The following is a 19,026-nucleotide window of genomic DNA, read 5'->3' on the forward strand; positions in this document are numbered from 1 at the left end:
CTAAACATTATATATATATATATATATATATATATATATATATATATATATATAATAGTCCTTCCCGTAATCTTGCCTCAGGATGACGGCCCTGGAAACCTCTCAGCATCCAGTCCAGTGTGTACAGTAAATAATCTCACTGCTGAAATAACAGGGTAATAATGTGTACACGACGCTCTTCACAACACCAGCGGCCGCCTCCTCCACCTTCCTCAGGGCATTGGCTTAAAGGTCTCAGAATACTTTTACTGAAAGAAAAGGGAAAATACTAAAAGAAAACTGTGTATACCATATAGCAGATAAACCCGCACAATTTCAAACAAAGTATACCGTAGACATGCCTTTAAAACAGGGCCAGGCAAAATTTTCCCATGGGGCTACGTGAGAAATTTAAATGGTTTCCGAGGGCCAGACTGATGCATGGGGACGGCGGTGAGACGGGTTTGTGTCCGTGGGGGGGACAGCAGCGAAGTAAATCAGATCAGGGCAGATGGCTTCAGATACATGCAACGGGAGAGGCAAACGGTACATACCAGGGTCAGGTATACTCCAAAGAGTAGGTGAGGATACACAGAAAAACAGCAGAATCACAAATACAAGAACACATCTTTAGGAGGAATACAAGTATCCAACAACTCTCAGGCAAGGAGGAACAGGAGCAACGTTAGGTGAAGATGGAACCGGATTGGTGGAGGCAGAAATAGGTGGAGACTTGCTGCCCTTTTGAATCCTTGGCGATTGGCCATGCGTGCACCCTAGTGGACAGAGGTGGCATTGCAGCAGAGGCCAAGAGAACTGAGGATGCCGGTGGAAACCAGTGGACTCGGGATCAGCGAGGGAAGTGGCGGAGAAGCAGGCAGGATAGAGGCAGGGAGTAAACAGGAGCAGGAGTCATACAAAGAGGCCGTCTTTTTAAAAAGCTACAGAAAAAAGAATCAGGAGAACTTGTGAACAATTAGATGAGGTTGGTCGCCAATGCGAAATTTCAACAAAATTTCGGCATGACAGATCACCTATTTAGTAGACAGTTGCTCAGTGCCGGATATCACCAACCAATATTTGTGTCAGTCTAATCCTAGTTGTATTTCTTAAGCTATGATATCTCTGAAACCCTGTAGAGTTTGCACATGCTTATGTGTATGAGCCATGTAACTAATACATAGTAATATCATGTGACAGTAGCATTATACGCCATTATGCCAGCGTTATATAAATAATCATATCGTTCTCAGCCGAAACAAAAACTTTTCTACACCAGAAAGTGATTCTCTGCTGGGTCAATGTAAATGATAGATTTCCTGTGAACAATGGTCTCATCCGTTATATTTAGCTTTTGTGCTTCCACTTCCTATGTGCCCACTTATAACATGTGGCGTCAGTAGTCTGACAGTAGATAAAGCTGTTTGTATTCCAAATTCCAAAAATTCTGGCTGGATATTTGTGCGTGAGACGCTGGGTTTCTGGTGAGTGCAGATTCTATAATAATGAACTGTTTGGGAATTTGAGAATTCCAGAGGAAACATTCTGTACCTGTGAGAGGAGCCCGCTATACCAAGAACGCAACTGCGAGAATGCTTGGAGACCGTCACCTGAGATTGTATAACTTAAAGCGACTCTGTGTCCACCAAACCGCTAGTACCATCCGTCTGATGAGAGTAAATCCTTATCGTCGTGTCTTTTAAAAAGCACCTGGAGTCTTGGTTAGAGCAAAAAAAGATCTTTTAATCTGCAGCGCTGTATCATACTGGTGTGGCCTAGAGTGTCTGTGCCCCAGGTCTGCAACGCCTCTCTCATCATCAGGAACGCCCCCAGGCAGGATTTCTCCTATTCATCACTTGCCTAAACTGTACCTGGGCCGTACTGACACATGTGCACTGGTTAGATGAGCAATGAAGAGAAATCCTGTCTTTGGAGGTGTTCCTAATGATGAGAAGGGTGGGGAGGAAGAAAGGTGAGGCGTTGCAGACCTGGTGCACAGACACTATAGGCCACACCAGTATGACACAGCGCTGCAGATTAAAAGATCATTTTTTGCTCTAAACAAGGCACCGGGTGCATTTTAAAAGACACGACTAGTAAGGATTTACTCTCCTCTAGGACACTTGCAGGACCAAATAAAAGTTTGTTTTCAGAGCTATTGGACCTCCACTTTAGGTATGTTTGAACTTCTTCCAATTCAACCTATGCACCAATGTCTATGGTTCAGGAGGATAAAGTGTCCTGACAATTCCCTTAAAACAGCCAATGCAATGTTGAATTGGAACACTTTCTAAATCTACTTGCCAGGAGTGGAGGTATGGTGAGGTGGACTCATATACTAAGGACATGTATGGGTAATATTTATTATTTGTGGATGGTGTTTCTTTCTTTGTACTCACTGTGAGATTTATTTATTGTATGCAGTACCAACCCAGTGCCCAGTATATATGTGTATATATAGGTTCCCCATTTTACTGTTATCTACTTTGTGATATAGTACCTTATGTATAAGAACCTAGTTAATCCACCGCTTTCATGGGGATTTGTATTAGCTCCAGCCCCCCTGTTATGTATTTTTAATTGAAATAATTTCTTTTTGATATTCTAATAAAAGATAAGTACTTATATATACATTGGTCTTGCATTCGTAATTTTTTCTTTTGGTTTTTATGTTGGACAGTTTTGGGTGCGCATAGACCGCACTATTTGGGCCTTATATAGGATTACTGCCAGGAGTGTTACAAGAAACGCTCCTCCGGCTGATAATCGGCTCGTGTAAAAGTGACAGTGATCAGCCGAGGACAAGGAAACTTCCTAATCCTTGGCCGAACGGGTCTTTAGAAAATGCTTCAAAATTTATTGCTATCGGCTGCATATGTTAAGGTGTAAACAGGGATATGTGTAATATATATATATATATATATATATATATATATATATATATATATACATATATAGGGATCTGGGATATGTATATATAGGGATCTGGGATATGTATATATAGGGATCTGGGATATGTATATATTGGGGTCTGGTATATGTATATATATTGGGGTCTGGGATATGTATATGTTGGGGTCTGGGATATGTGTATATATTGGGGTCTGGTATATGTATATACAGTATATTGGGGTCTGGGATATGTATATATATTGGGGTCTGGGAAATGTGTATATATTGAGATCTGGGAGATGTATATATATATTGGGGTCTGGGATATGTATATATATTGGGGTCTGGGATATGTATATATATTGGGGTCTGGGATATGTATATATATTGGGGTCTGGTATATGTATATATATATTTATTGGGGTCTGGGATATGTATATATATTGGGGTCTGGGATATGTATATATATTGGGGTCTGGTATATGTATATATATTAGGGTCTCGCATATGTATATATATTGGGGTCTGAAATCTTAAAGTGGATTTAGGGAACTGCATTGGTCAGTAGGTTTGACTAGTACCAGGTATGGTAAACTATCTATTTAAACTAGTGCACAGGTTCAAGGCCAAGTGCTAGTAACAATCGAGCTTCTGCTATCTTCATCACTATATACAGACCAGGGTCTATTTTTTTAAGCACAAAAAAAAACATTAAAAAGCCTTTATATCTAACCTTAGTATTTGTGCAGTTGCCTGTAGGAAATATCTGTGCTCTCATATGTTGCACTCAGAACACGGACATTTGATATGAAACACACCCTAATCTTCTGTACTAATCGCTCTGTGACCCAGTTATTGCCTTTGCTGTTATCCACCCTGATCATAAACGCAAAACACAAGCTTTGCAGAGAATCCTGTGCTGACCCGGCCAATGCTAGGCAAATGGTCTTATCCTGGTCTATGTGCTAAAGTATGATAGAGAAAATACAAATAATGGAGGACTGGTGACTATACATAAATATATGTGGGGAGTTTTATGTATAACCACACATATACTAGACTAAAAGTGTGAACATCCAGGTTCAATAACAAAGTGACCATAAAATGAAGGCAGTAGGGTGATACAATAATTTTGTCATATTTATAAGGGTTCTTTTACACGACCCGGTATGGGGCCAAGCAAGGTAGCAGATCAGTGAGATTGGTGCTGGTTTGTAGGGCCTTCCACTGGCGTACCATGGAGGCAGACCACTCAGCTACTATGGGGCCTGTGCAGCAGGGGGGTCCGGGCCCTCCTAAGCAAAGCATCCCCACTCCCCCGGAAAGACGAGAACCCAGACAGCATTGCACCTGTCCCCTCCCTTTGGACAGCCTCTGTCAGCGCATCAAACCCCCCTAACAGCCATTCGCTTGCACTGGTACCCGGCCCCCCGGAATGGCATACAAATTCTCTATGCTCATGTGAACCGGCCCCAGCGCATAAGCGACATCACTCACTCATATGGGGGGCAAGCAGGCTGTCCGGGAGGGGGTTATGAGGGGGTGTCAATGTTTTGGGGCCCCATCAATCCTAGCTACATCCCTGATGCCTTCAGAAGGAATGAGAAGTCACATTGCCGGGCCGCATGAACAATCCCTGCATTGTTTGCACGGGCGTTGAACTATATTACTGTTAGCCAAACATCCCGTTTACACAAGAGACGTGCAGCCAATAGCAATATATGTTAGCATGGCCCAAGAGATGCGATCAGCCGAAGATCAGGCATTTTCCTGTTTTCCTGTTTGGTGAACCGGGTCTAGGTAAGTGCGTTTCTTCTTTCTATCTCCCTACCCTTTCCCTGACAGCACTTTTTTATTTTACTCTAGAATACCCCTTTATTTGTACTGTAGGGGTAAATGCTTACTAGATGGATTTGCCGTGGATTTTCCCCAAGGACGTTCACACAGACGTGACTAAGCGTTTAAGAACTCAATACACTTTTACAATGTGAAGTTATCTTTGAACACAGTTTAAAAGTTTATTCCTAGATATAATCTGCATATAAAGTTAGGTAAATATGTAAATATGTTCCCTTACGTCTTACTGCTCCGGAGTTACTTCATATACTATAACTAATGCTGCGTGTTCCCTCTAGGTCTCTGCACACCATATCTAGGCTCTTATAATGCATTCTTTGTGAGTCACTGGGAAATAGCGTTATATACAGTGTTTGGTGTAAAATCGTTATTTCCTGGAATGCAAACGGGAAGTTCAAGTCATAGAAGGAAAAGCTTTGACATTTGAGCACAGCAACCTGCAAGATTGTAGATACAGCCAAGGCCAGCAATGGGGAATATTGGAGGATCCCAGGGGAGCTCTCCAGGGACCTGGGGCAACAGACTTTTCGCCTGGTGACCCCCCAATAGGGCCAGATAGATGGGGGGGGGGGGGTCAACTGCACCAGGGAATCCAGGGTGGCACTTATGAGCACCATTTCAACTGTAAGCACCTCCTTAGGAAATGCATGCAATTCAAAGCCGTGATCAAGCCTTTTGTAAGCTGCAGACTGCTTTATACTCACAACCTTCAAGAGCGCAGGGGCAGCTCCAGACTTCTGCATCTTGGCACAGGTGCATGAAATGACATAACTCATTGCCGCTTGTGCTTCCACCCAACCTGTCCACCTTCCCTTTTTACTGGCCCAAATAAGGGACACTTTGTGAATGAGACCTAAAGGTGACATTGTTACCAATTTTACCACTTTGGAAAGTTTTTCTAGGTGGAGAACAGCTGGAGAAGGTGCTGGAAAAGCCTGAGATTTTTGTTTAGCAAGTTCTGCAGAGCCTAGCCGTGACTACAAGAAGTTATCATGGCGGTCTGGGCCAGGTGGAGAAGACAGAAAAGTGGAAAACTATGATCAGAGAAGATATGACTTATGAGTCCCTGCATGTAACTGTACTGAAGTTATTTACAAAGTATTTGTGTGGTCAGACAATTTCAATTCTTTTAAAATGAAAAAAAAAAAAGGTTTCACCTTTTATTCTGCACCCATAGTGAGAAAGTAAAACCAAAATTTTAGAATTTGTAAAATTTATTTAAAAAAAATGAAAACCTAAAAGTATTCCGACCCTTTTCTGTAACCGCTGAAATGTCACTCTGGGGGGCCTCCTATTCCCTTATTTACCTCTAGATTGGAGTCATCTGTGGTACATTCATTGAATGGACATCATTTAGAAAGTTACAGCCCTGTCTACATAAGGTCTCACAGCTGACAATGCATGTCAAAGAAAAAACCAAGCCATCAGATGTAAAAAACTGTCTGTAGAGCTCAGAGACTCTATCCTTTGTTTGCAGGATTTTTATGGACAATCTTGGATGAATAGGCCAAGTAAATGTATGCATTTTGGCCATGCAGGGCCTGGTCCTCCTTCATATGATCTTGCTGGAGAGGATAATCCTGGAAGCTACCTCCAGTAGACCTGCTCTCCCAATAGGATCCTCTTCATTCTCCCCGTTTTGCACACTTGGCAGCAAGGAGACCAACAAAAGAATACATTCATGATGAGGAATAAACAAGTCTACATACTTAGGATGCACCTTAGCTGGGAGGCCATGCAATCAGTATTTTCCTTGCACACTCCACAGCTAACATAGAAGCCCTTGTAACAAAGTTGAGCAGCAGCCAAGTTGGGGTATTCTATCCTTCCCTTAAAGCATTTTCGCAAAAAAGGTATAATTGCCCCTCCGCTAGGCGCGTATACTCACCACAGCTGATCGGTGTCCCACGGAGCTGTCCAAATCTGGCGCACGCTCACGTCAGCCTCTGCTGTGACTCCTCTTCTGTCTCCTGTGATTGTACGCCGGAACTCACGCGCTTTAATGCGTTCTCTATGGGAGAGCGTGACTTCCAGCGTTCAATCATAGGACACAAAAGAGGAGTCACAGCAGAGGCTGAAGTGTGTGCGCGCCACGGGACACTGATCATCTGCGGTGAGTATACGCGCCAGCGCCTAGCGGGGGGGCCAATAATAATTTTTTGTGAACTGCTTCTTTAAGGGAGAAACTATCAGCAGATGAATCTAACCTGCTGATAGCCCCCTACAGCACCCGACACTGAGGAGGACAGTATGTCTCTTACCTTCCTCCTCTGTGCCGGTCCCCTGTGCTGTCAGTCGGGGTAAACTCCAACCCAGACCGCCCTTAGGAGAACTGTTGCGTCATTCGGCCTGCCCCTTCCAATGATAATCAATGGAGGAGGTGGGCCAGATGACGTGACAGTGCTCCTAAGGGTGTTCCGGAGTGGAGTTTACCCCGACTAACAGCACAGAAGCGGCACAGAGGAGGAAGGTAAGAGACATACCGTCCTCCTCAGCGCCCCGGGTGCTATAGGGACATATCAGCAGGTTAGATATTTATAACCTGCTGATAGTTCCCCTTTAAAGTGCTACAAAAACATGGCCACTTTTCCCCCTGCTGTTGTCTCCAGTTCAGGTGCGGTTTGCAATTAAGCTCCATTTACTTCAATGGAACTGAGTTTCAAAACCCCACCCAAACTGGAGACAAGAGTAGGGGGAAAGTGGCCATGTTTTTGTAGCGCTGGATAACCCCTTTAAATATTGCTTTTCAAAACCCATGTGCTTTATGCTACCATAGGATGATGAAGAAAACAGAAATGTATTTACCTGAAATATTCTTACACCCTGCAGGCATCACAGGTTTTCCAGCCAAGACGGCATTTCCTACCACTAAGTTTTAGACATTTCCCATAAATTTTTGAACAGTGCACGGAGCAGATTTCTTCTATACCTCCATGTTCTCACAATACCATGCTGTGCAGGTAATCTATGGGAGACATGTATACACCGCTCTCCGGTTTACTGCACAGTCACAATAAATCAAGTTTTTTCTTTTCTGTAAATTTTTATTGCATGGTGACAATAAAAACTGCCTTGTCAGCAAATCTTATCAGGACAAGTAACTTATTCTTTCGGCCTGGTTTATGATTAATACTGAAAGTAATTCTCCTGCTTAGCTCTGGTAAAACGTCGTAAAGCGTCGGATGTTACCAGTACATATAGCTGGCTGTTTACCCAATGTGGAAATGGAATCAATATTGTAGAATTTTTACAGCAACGTTACATTGAGTGAAGAACATATCATCACTTTCCACATTTAAAGGGATACTCCCACCTCAATTAATATAGTTAAAGGGGCATTCCAGAAAAAACTAACTTGTTCCCTATCCACAGGATAGGGGACAAGTAAGAGATTGCGTGGGGTCTGACCCTCGTACCCCCGCTGATCTCTGTATTGGTCCCCGGCTCCATTGTTTTGAATAAAGACGCGGGTACGGCATGTGGCCTGCCACTCTATTTATTCCTATGGAGCTGTCAGAGCTGAATGCTGTACCTGCGGTTTTATTCAAAACAAAGGAGCTGGGGGGCCGATATGAAGATTGGCGGGGGGTCCGGAGGTCGGACTCTCGCAATCTCTTACTTGTCCCCTATCCTGTGGATAGGGAACAAGTTAGTTTTTCTTGGAATACCCCTTTAAAAGGGTTGTCCAGCAAAAATCTTTCTCTTTCAAATCAACTGATATCAGAAAGTTATATAGATTTGTAATTTACTTCTAATAAAAAAATCTCAAGTCTTCCCATACTTATCAGCTGCCGTATGTCATGCAGGAAATGTTTCCTTTTCAGTTTGACACAGCGCTCTCTGCTGACATCTCTGGTCAAGACAGGAGCTATCCAGAGGAGGAGAGTCCCTGTCTCAGCCAGACATGTCAGCAGAGAGCACAGTGTCAGACTGAAAATAAAACAACATTTCCTGCAGGATATACAGCAGCTGATAAGCATGGGAAGACATGAGATTTTTTAATAGAAGGAATTTACAAATCTATATAACTTTTTGATATCAGCTGATTTGAAAGAAAAAGATTTTTGCTGGACGACCCCTTTAAACTTGGAGAGATCATCAAGTCAAACATTCAGCACATATATTCATTTACCAAACTGGTCTCCTTATTTTGATATTTGACGCCGCCTGTTCTTTCCTTCCCATTGTTGACAGCTTGTTACCGACCACCACTCTGCTCTAAAAACAGTGGTGTAGTTGATATACAGATAAAATACAGTATATGTATAAATAAATGAATAAAAAAAAATATATATATGTATAAATATATATATATATATATATATATATATATATATATACACACACACAGTGGTACCTACCTTGGTTTAAGAGTAACTTGGTTTAAGAGCACTTTGGTTTAAGAACTCACAGTTTTTCAAATTGTGACTTGGTGTAAGAGCATTGCTTTGGTTTAAGAGCTCCCTGAACTGGGTGGGAGGGGGAGTGGGGGAGGGGCATGGTCTACATAGCGGGGTCTACAGCACTGTACTCCGACCATGGAAGTCTCCCTCACCTTCCAAATCATGGCAGATCCACTTCAGGCTGGGGCTTACATCAGGGGACAGGACTGTGGGGGTAATCTCTCCATAGCTGTAACCCCTCTCTCCCCGGACAGAGTGCTGCATGTATGTGCCCACATCTGCCCCGCTCATTCCTTCCTGCTCCCTGCAGTCTCTGTCCGCCCTTGTGTTTCCCATCCTCTCCATTACTGTACAGTAACTTATAATATTACAGATTCTCCTGTTTCTGAATCTTTGTTTTATCTGTTTTACATCTTATTCAAAATAATAAATCATTATTCTTGGGGTGTGGAACCAATTGTCTGCATTTCTATTATTTCTTATTGGAAAATTTGTCTTGGTTTAAGCGTGGATTTGGTTAACAAGCACGGTCCCGGCACAAATTATGCTCCTAATCCAAGGAACCACTGTATATATATATATATATATATATATATATATATATGATGCCTTTGTCTTTGCTGGTGGCTAGTTGCAGAGTTATAAAATAGCTTTTTTCCTTTTTGAAAGCTGAAGTGCCACAAGAGTGATGCTGAGCCCCAGCATGCACACCTCCTCCCCCTCCTCTTCTTTCCCTGACTAACTGACATACAGGGTTGCTAGTTCAGCCCTCCAGGTCAATCAGTGGATACAGGGAGGGAGCTCTGTACCTGATATGGACAGATTCCCTTTAAGGATCATCGAGGAATTGAAATGTCAGACTGTCTTGTAACAAGGGAAGGACACACTGATATAACCTGCTCTCTGTTACACTGACTCATAGATAAATGCACCTAATTATTTCTGTCTTTATAATAGAATATCTCTCCAGAGATGATGGCAGGTTCCATGGTGTAATGGTTAGCACTCTGGACTTTGAATCCAGCAATCTGAGTTCGAATCTCGGTGGAACCTTGGTTTTCATGTTTTAATATTAAAGGGGTACTCCAGCAAAAATCAATCAAATCAACTGGTTTCAGAAACTTATATAGATTTGTAGGTTACTTCTCTTTAAAAATCTCAAGTCTTCCCATACTTATCAGCTGCTGTATGTCCTGCAGGAAGTGGTGTATTCTCTCCAGTCTGACACAGTGCTCTCTGCTGCCACCTCTGTCCATGTCAGGAACTTTCCAGAGCAGCAGCAAATCCCCATAGAAATGCCTTCCTGCTCTGGACAGTTCCTGACATGGACAGAGGTGGCAGCAGGAAGCACTGTGTCAGACTGGAAAGAATACACCACTTCCTGCAGGACATACAGCAACTGATAAGTATGGTAAGACTTAACATTTTTAAATAGAAGTAAATTACAAATCTGTACAACTTTCTGAAACCAGTCGATTTGAAATAAAAAAAAGATTTTCACCAGAATACTCCCTAAACTTTAAAGGACAACTCCCGCGGGACCCCAAAAAAAAAAAAAACACAGACACACACAGACACCATACTCACCATCTCTCCGGTGACGATCGCCACTCGATTCGCCCGCCGTCCGCCTCTCCGTCGCTGCCTTCCGCCATCCAGCGATGTCTCCAACTTCCGGGTCCAGGGGATGGAAAAGGCTGCCAGTGCGCTTGCGCACCGGCAGCCTTTTCATTGGCTGGAGCGCATCACATGGCTTCCAGCAAGCTCAGCCAATCAGGGCTGAGCAAGCTGGAAGCCATGTGATGCGCTCCAGCCAATGAAAAGGCTGCTGGTGCGCATGTGCACCAGCAGCCTTTTCATCCCCATTCACTTTGCATGAAGACGCCGAGGAGGAAGAAGACCCAGACCGCCCCTCGGCTCTGACGTCGTCGTCACCAGATGCCGCCCCGGAGAAGAGGACCGTGACTATCGTAATAGGTAATGTATACATTCCTTAACTTCCGGGGTGGGGGGTCGGGGGTCCGAAAGTGGGGGAAGGGGGCCAGGCCGGGTATTTAACCACATTACAAAGTTATATAACTTTGTAATGTGTGTTAAATGAGCAAAAAAAAATTTTTGTGGGAGTTGTCCTTTAACTAACATAGGAATACACTTTAAAATCTGTCAGGTCCATATCAGGTAGAGAGCTGCAGACACATTCAGATAGCTGATAGGGAGATGTAACAGATGACGCCTTTGTCTTTGCTGATGGCCATTTGCAGAGTTATAAAATTGCTTTTTTCCTTGAAAGCTGAAGTGACACAAAAGTGATGCTGAGCCACAGCATGCACACCTCCTCCTCCCCCTCATCTTCTTTCCTTCACTAATTGACATACAGGGCTGGAGGTTCAGCCCCGCTAGTCAATCAGTGGATACAGGGTGGGAGCTCTGTACCTCATAAAGACCTGACAGATTCCCTTTAAGGATCATCTAGGATTTGTAACAATTGTAACACACTGATATAACCTGCTCTCTGTTACACTGACTCATAGATAAATGCACCTAATTATTTCTGTCATTATAATAGAATATCTATCCAGAGATGATGGCAGGTTCCATGGTGTAATGGTTAGCACTCTGGACTTTGAATCCAGCAATCTGAGTTCGAATCTCGGTGGAACCTTGGTTTTATATGTTTTAATAAATTGAAAGCTGGTGACAGTGACAATGTCCATGTCACTGTCCAGAGCAGGAGAGGTTTTCTATGGGATTTTGCTGCTGCTCTGGACAGTTCCTAACATGGACAGAGGTGGCAGCAGGGAGCACTGTGTCAGACTGGAGAGAACACACCACTTCCTGCAGAACATACAGCAGCTGATAAGTACTGGAAGACTGGAGATTTCTAAATAGAAGTAAATTACAAATTTAGATAACTTTCTGACACCATTTGATTTAAAAGAAAAATATTTTTTCCTGGAGTACCCCTTAAAACCCTCCAATAGCGATTATGGCATTTAAGGGAGTCAGTGACAGGAGAAGTACATATCACTGACAGATCGGGGCCCACACAGCATGACTGCGAGTGTCCAATCACTTACACTTACATCTTCTCATAGAGTCTGTCTCAATCGATGTGATGCAGCGGCATATCATTGATCAGTATATGCAATCTAATGATTGCTTATGTAAATCCCCTCCCCCAATATAACTTTAAATTACCCCCTTTCCCATCATATAAATAAAAAAAAAAGAGGAGGAGAGCACTGCTTCACTGTGACCTGGGCGCCCGGGCATCAGAGACCTTTGGTCATGAAGGGGTTAATATAACTCTTTGAAGCAAAGATTCATAAAGATGTTTCTAAATTCAAACAAAAGAGTTCTAGTTTTAGGATATGGACGCACAAAGCTCCGAACCAGAACTCTCAGCATCTGAGCATACAGCCATAGGCCATAGATTGTAGTCACGTTTTCCAGGACTCTCTAGGACTGCATCCAGTGTCTTCAGCCATTGGTAATCAAATGCAGTCAGTTTGGGTTCGGATGGACCCAAACATACAGTACAATACTTGTGTCACCCACTAGGACGGGTCCCCCGACACTGGTAGGCCATTCGGTGGTGTGAAGACCCAAAGGTCAATACATGGGCACAAGTATTCTCTTCTTCTTCTAAGTATTCTTCTACCTCATCCTCCAACATCCCGGCAGAGCACAGTACTACTTGGGTTGGGACTCTCACGACATCCTCCTCTCTGCTACTCTGATTCTTTGTATCTCTCAACACGCTACTCAGTCAGCAAGACTGTACTCACTCTTCACCGCATTCCTATCACAGATCTGGTTGCTGTATTATCAAGTGTGTCGTACCCTGTCAAAGTCAAGCTGTATAACTTGCTGCACACAAGTACCTTTCAAGTAAAAACAAGCTTATTTATGATAAAGAGACTCTGGGGGGGATTTATGGTCTTATATTAGGCCCCGCTCCCTTTCCCCCAGCAGGATTTACTAAGAGACCCACGCCTCTTAGTGAATCCGGCCAGCTGGGCGCCCGAATCTGCGCCCGGTGTACAAAAAGATTTTGATCATGATTGGGAGGCCTATGGGAGGTGTACGCCAGGGAGAAGGGGCAAATCTCACACCGACACAGCATACACTACAGCCTTGGGACATTTCCTTTCTGTGGGTGGCAGTTCTGATGGTAGTTCTGAGGGTCACTACACCACTCCGGGCCACTTTTTTACATCTGTGTCCATATTTTTCAGTGATGTGCATCCCATCACCCCATGTGTTCATGCAAAGCAGAGCTGAATGTCATATGTGGCAGAGTTGGATATGTGGCATCCCTAATCCCCCCCTCCCCTCCCCCCCCCCCCCATGACTGTTGACATTGGATCTCCAACACAACACCGCCCGGTGTGTCTCAAAACCTTTCCCTAACCCCAGAAAGTTGAATGTGCCAGTACAGAACAAAATAACACCCCCCTTCCCAAACCGCTGGCAGCGCATCACCGAACATAACCCCCCCCAGACCGCTGGCAGCGCATCACCAAACGTACCCCCCACCCAGACAGCTGGCAGCGCATCACCAAACATAACCCCCCCCCCCAGACCGCTGGCAGCGCATCACCAAACATAACCCCCCCCCCCCCCCCGGGCCGCTGGCAGCGCATCACCAAAATTAACCCCCCCCCCCCGGACCGCTGGCAGTGCATCACCAAACATAACCCCCCCCCCCCCAGACCGCTGGCAGCGCATCACCAAACATAACCCCCCCCCCCCCCAGACCGCTGGCAGCGCATCACCGAACATAACCCCCCCCCCCCGGACCGCTGGCAGCGCATCACCAACCAAACATAACCCCCCCCCCCCGGACCGCTGGCAGTGCATCACCAAACATACCCCCCACCCAGACCGCTGGCAGCGCATTACCAAAAATAACCCCCCCCCGGACCGCTGGCAGTGCATCACCAAACATAACCCCCCCCCCCCCCCCGGACCGCTGGCAGCGCATCACCAAACATACCCCCCCCCCCGACCGCTAGCAGCGCATCACCAAACACAACCCCCCCGGACCAATGGCAGCGCATTACCAAACATAACCCCCCGGACCAATGGCAGTGCATCACCAACCATACCGCCCCCCCGACCGTTGGCAGAGCATCACCAAATATACCCCCCCCCCACCGCTGCCAGCGCATCACCAACCATGCCCCCCCCTGCCGCACTGCTGGCAGGGCATCACCAAACATAACCCCCTGGAGCCGCCATGCATATAGTCCCCAAGCTGGCGAGGTCCCCTGTTGCTTCATTCTCCGGCCTCACGAGTGACGTCATGGGAGGGGGGCTGATGTAGCTGTGGGGATGCCCCGGGATCCCTCTTTTTCACGGATTCCACGGACGTGCCATTCTACAAATTATATCCCTTACAACTAGTTTGACTTCTGCCGTGATCCTTACTTTATCCTAAGGAAAAAAGCCAATAAATGTGTCTGCTCAGTAGATAGAACTGAATGTCTTTTCTTTTCAGAGAAGCTTCCAGAGAACTCCGGTAAGAAACGCAAAGCATAAATTAGACTGTGATGCAATCTCACTGAAATAGTTTTCCCTCAATTATGATAATTGTACCTTAGAGGAAGTACACTTACATAACGCAAGATCTGGGTGACCAAACCCTACGCTGATCCTTCCCAAAGTGTCTATAAAATGGCATCAAAGCAAAGGAAGCGAATTGGCAAAGCCTCGCTATATACTGATACTGCCCACATAGCCTCGCTATATACTGATACTGCCCACATAGCCTCGCTATATACTGATACTGCCCACATAGCCTCGCTATATACTGATACTGCCCACATAGCCTCGCTATATACTGATACTGCCCACATAGCCTCGCTATATACTGATACTGCCCACATAGCCTCGCTGTATACTGATACTGCCCACATAGCCTCGCTGTATACTGATACTGCCCACATAGCCTCGCTATATACTGATACTGCCCACATAGCCTCGCTGTATACTGATACTGCCCACATAGCCTCGCTATATACTGATACTGCCCACATAGCCTCGCTGTATACTGATACTGCCCACATAGCCTCGCTATATACTGATACTGCCCACATAGCCTCGCTATATACTGATACTGCCCACATAGCCTCGCTGTATACTGATACTGCCCACAAAGCCTCGCTGTATACTGATACTACCCACAAAGCCTCGCTATATACTGGTACTGCTGGTGTCTGCATCTTCTGGAGGACACAAACCACAAGTACAGGAGGCTTTTTGCTTTGCAATTATCATCTCGGAGCTGACAGTCTCATAATAATACATTCCTGTAACAAGTCCGCATTATACAGAATGGAAGACATGTTTGTACCGTACAATTGTACAGGAAGGTGCAGCGTTCTATCACAGTTCCAGTTCAACTTTACATTTCACAAAACATTAAAGTGTCACTATCTTTCATTTTATTTTATTTTTTTGCAGAAATCAATAGTACAGGCGGTCTTAAGAAACTTTGTAATTGGGTTTTTTAGCTGAAAAATGCATTTTTATCATGATTAAGCAGTTTGAAGGTCTCCCCCCTGTCTTCATTGTTCTCTATGTAGAGGGGAGGGGTGGAGGGAGATGAGGCACCAAAACAGGACAACAAAGAGTTAATTTACAGCTACATCACCAGGCTCTCTCCTCTGAAGTCAGCACTGACCTCTTTGACCTCTGAATACCGGCTTTTACACAGCCCTCACTGTGTAATCCTTTGTTCTCTGCTGGCGACTAATCTCCCTCCTCCCCTCTTCATAGGTTACACAGGGCCGAGATTTCCTGATAATGAGCAGTGGATGAGTGAGAGGAGGGAGGGGGGGCCTGGGGAAAGTCTTTTTGAATGCAGATAATGGCAGATTTGTCTAATAAACCCAATTACAAAGTTTCTTAAAATCGCCTGGACTATTGATTTCTGCCAAAAAAAACAACAAAAAAACGACAGTGACACTTTTATTCTAGCATCAAGTGGGGTAGCCGATTCAGATAAAAAAATAAATAAATTAGGCCCTGCTGAAAGAAAAAGAGCATACTCACCTCATACTCACCCAGCACCAGTGCTCAGTAACGTAACCCAGACCCCTGGGTCCTCTACTTATTTACTCTGACGACATGATGTCCCTGCTCTGTTGGTGATTTCTCAGGGTTTGGAACAACATCAGCAGAGCAGAGAGATGGTGTAAGAAGGGTAGGTCAGAACTTCCGCTACCATGGAGACAGACTACGCAACTGCTACAGGGCCCATGCCGTGGGGGGGTGTGGGCCCAACTCCCGAAGCATGGTCTGCCTTCATGGTAGCTAAGGCTCACAGCATCCACATCTGCCACTACTGGCAGGGCTCTCTGTCCTGCCAGTCTCTCTTGTGGCTGGAGGCATCATCGCACCTCCAGCCACAAGAGGGCCCCCCCACTTCAATGTATATACTCACATGACCTGGCACAGTCCCTTAGCGATCGTTCTCCCAGCTCCCCGCTGCATCAGTGACATCACTTGTGGATCAGGGATCTGGGAGAATGGAACGCAACAGGTTACGTGTCATGTCATTATTGAGGGGGGGCACTGTACAGTTTGTTGCTATTGGTCCCCATGAATCCTAACTATGCTCCTGGCTGTAGGGACAGGAAATAACCTATAGACAGAATACGGTCTCTATGCTGAGCGGTCGTTTCCTGATCATACGACATGGCAGTGGAAGACACAGGACGACTATTGTGCAAATTATCGTTATATTGTTGAAATTTAAACGATAATCTTTTCGTGTAAATGCAGGAAACTATCAAACGACCAACAAGAAATTGACTGTCATTCGTTTGGTGCCGACACCAAAATCATTGTTACGCCTTCGCTGTAATTCCACATTAGTTCACCAATCGTTCGCTGTATCCTTCCACATCGATCCTTCATTTGCCGGGATCAGATGGAGAAACCGATCATAGAAACGTTCATAACTAACGACTATCGTTCTGTATAATATGGGGAACGATTTCAGGGTAACAATAAACAATCTAGTTGGCGATTGTTTATCGTTAATCGTTAAAAATCCATTCGTCTGATAGGACCCTGATACCCGAGGGTAGAAAGTCCACAAAACAACAGAGAAGGTCGGGAAGTATAAAGAAGAGGATTAAAAGAGGATGGTCCTCACAACAAATGTTCTTATTTATACAGAAATCCAAATGTGTAGTAAGTCACTTATATAATGGAACATTTCCTGCTGTTTACTCCAACTCTCTGCCAATTAGGCTATTTTAGTCCTTTAATAGATATACTGCACCCCCTTATTAGATAGACTAGAGGAGTAAGTGCACAAAGACAAAACTGGATATTAGGACGCAAAAGACAATAATCCTACCTGGCTTCCTTCCCAGACATGCATGTGGATTGTTATACAATAAAGGTGGACGCTGAAAATAAAATGAACAATGACAGAAAGAAGAGACATGTAGAGCCTGTGAGTTCATGTCCTTGCTGGTTCCACTCTAACTAATGTAGTAGAATAAAGGATCTTCTGTTTGTGTCTGTATTCAGTGGCGGAGGTACCATAAAGGCAGACCACGCCACTGCTACCGGACCAAGCCACTGCTACTGGACCACTACCGGACCACTACCAGACCACGCCAATGCTACCGGACCACTACCGGACCACTACCAGACCACGCCACTGCTACCGGACCACGCCACTGCTACTGGACAACTACCGGACCACTACCAGACCACTTCACTTTACCAGACCATGCCACTGCTACTGGACCACTACCAGACCACACCACTTCTACTGGACCACGCCACTGCTACTGGAACACTACAGCCCCACGCCACTGCTACCTGACTACGCCACTAAAACCAGACCACTACGGCCCCACGCCACTGCTACCGGATCACTACCAGACCATGCCACTGCTACCGGATCACTACCAGAGCATGCCACTGCTACCGGATCACTACCAGACCATGCCACTGCTACCAGACCATGCCACTGCTACCAGACCACTACGGCCCCACGCCATTGCTACCGGATCACTACCAGACCACGCCACTGCTACCGGACCACGCCAATGCTACCGGACCACTACCGGACCACTACCAGACCACGCCACTGCTACCGGACCACGCCAATGCTACCGGACCACTACCAGAACACGCCACTGCTACCGGACCACGCCACTGCTACTGGACGACTACCGGACCACTAACAGACCACGCCACTGCTACAGGATCACTACCGAAACACTACCAGACCACGTCACTGCTACCAGAACACGCCACTGCTACCGGACCACGCCACTGCTACTGGACGACTACCGGACCACTACCGGACCACTACCAGACCACGCCACTGCTACAGGATCACTACCGAAACACTACCAGACCACGTCACTGCTACCAGACCATGCCACTGCTACTGGACCACTACAGCCCCACGCCACTGCTACCTGACTACGCCACTAAAACCAGACCACTACGGCCCCACGCCACTGCTACCGGATCACTACCAGACCATGCCACTGCTACCGGATCACTACCAGTGCATGCCACTGCTACCGGATCACTATCGGATCACGCCACTGCCACCGGACCATGCCACTGCTACCGGACCACACCACTAAAACCAGACCACTATGGGCCACGCCACTGCTACAGGATCACTACCGGACCACGCCACATCTACACGATCACTATGGACCACGCCACTACTACCAGACCATGGTACTGAAACTGGACCTGTACGGGGCCACGCCACTGCTACCGGACCATGCCACTAAAACCAGACCACATCGGGCCACGCCACTGCTACCTGACATGCCACTGCTACTAGACACCACTAAAACCAGATCACTACGGGCCACGTCACTGCTAACAGATCATTAACAGA

At 45.6% G+C, this 19,026-nt stretch overlaps 2 non-coding genes across 2 annotated transcripts; both read left to right on the forward strand.

Annotated features, from left to right (window-relative positions):
- The first annotated feature begins 10,112 nt into the window (after window positions 1–10,112).
- On the forward strand, window positions 10,113–10,184 carry TRNAQ-UUG (transfer RNA glutamine (anticodon UUG)). The gene has a single exon. It is a non-coding gene; the product is annotated as a tRNA-Gln (tRNA).
- Window positions 10,185–11,721: 1,537 nt separating this feature from the next.
- Window positions 11,722–11,793, forward strand: TRNAQ-UUG (transfer RNA glutamine (anticodon UUG)). Its single transcript has one exon. It is a non-coding gene; the product is annotated as a tRNA-Gln (tRNA).
- The last annotated feature ends 7,233 nt before the right edge of the window (window positions 11,794–19,026 follow it).

The sequence above is a fragment of the Dendropsophus ebraccatus genome, chromosome 3, assembly GCF_027789765.1.
Source record: "Dendropsophus ebraccatus isolate aDenEbr1 chromosome 3, aDenEbr1.pat, whole genome shotgun sequence".
NCBI classification, from domain to species: Eukaryota; Metazoa; Chordata; class Amphibia; order Anura; family Hylidae; genus Dendropsophus; species Dendropsophus ebraccatus.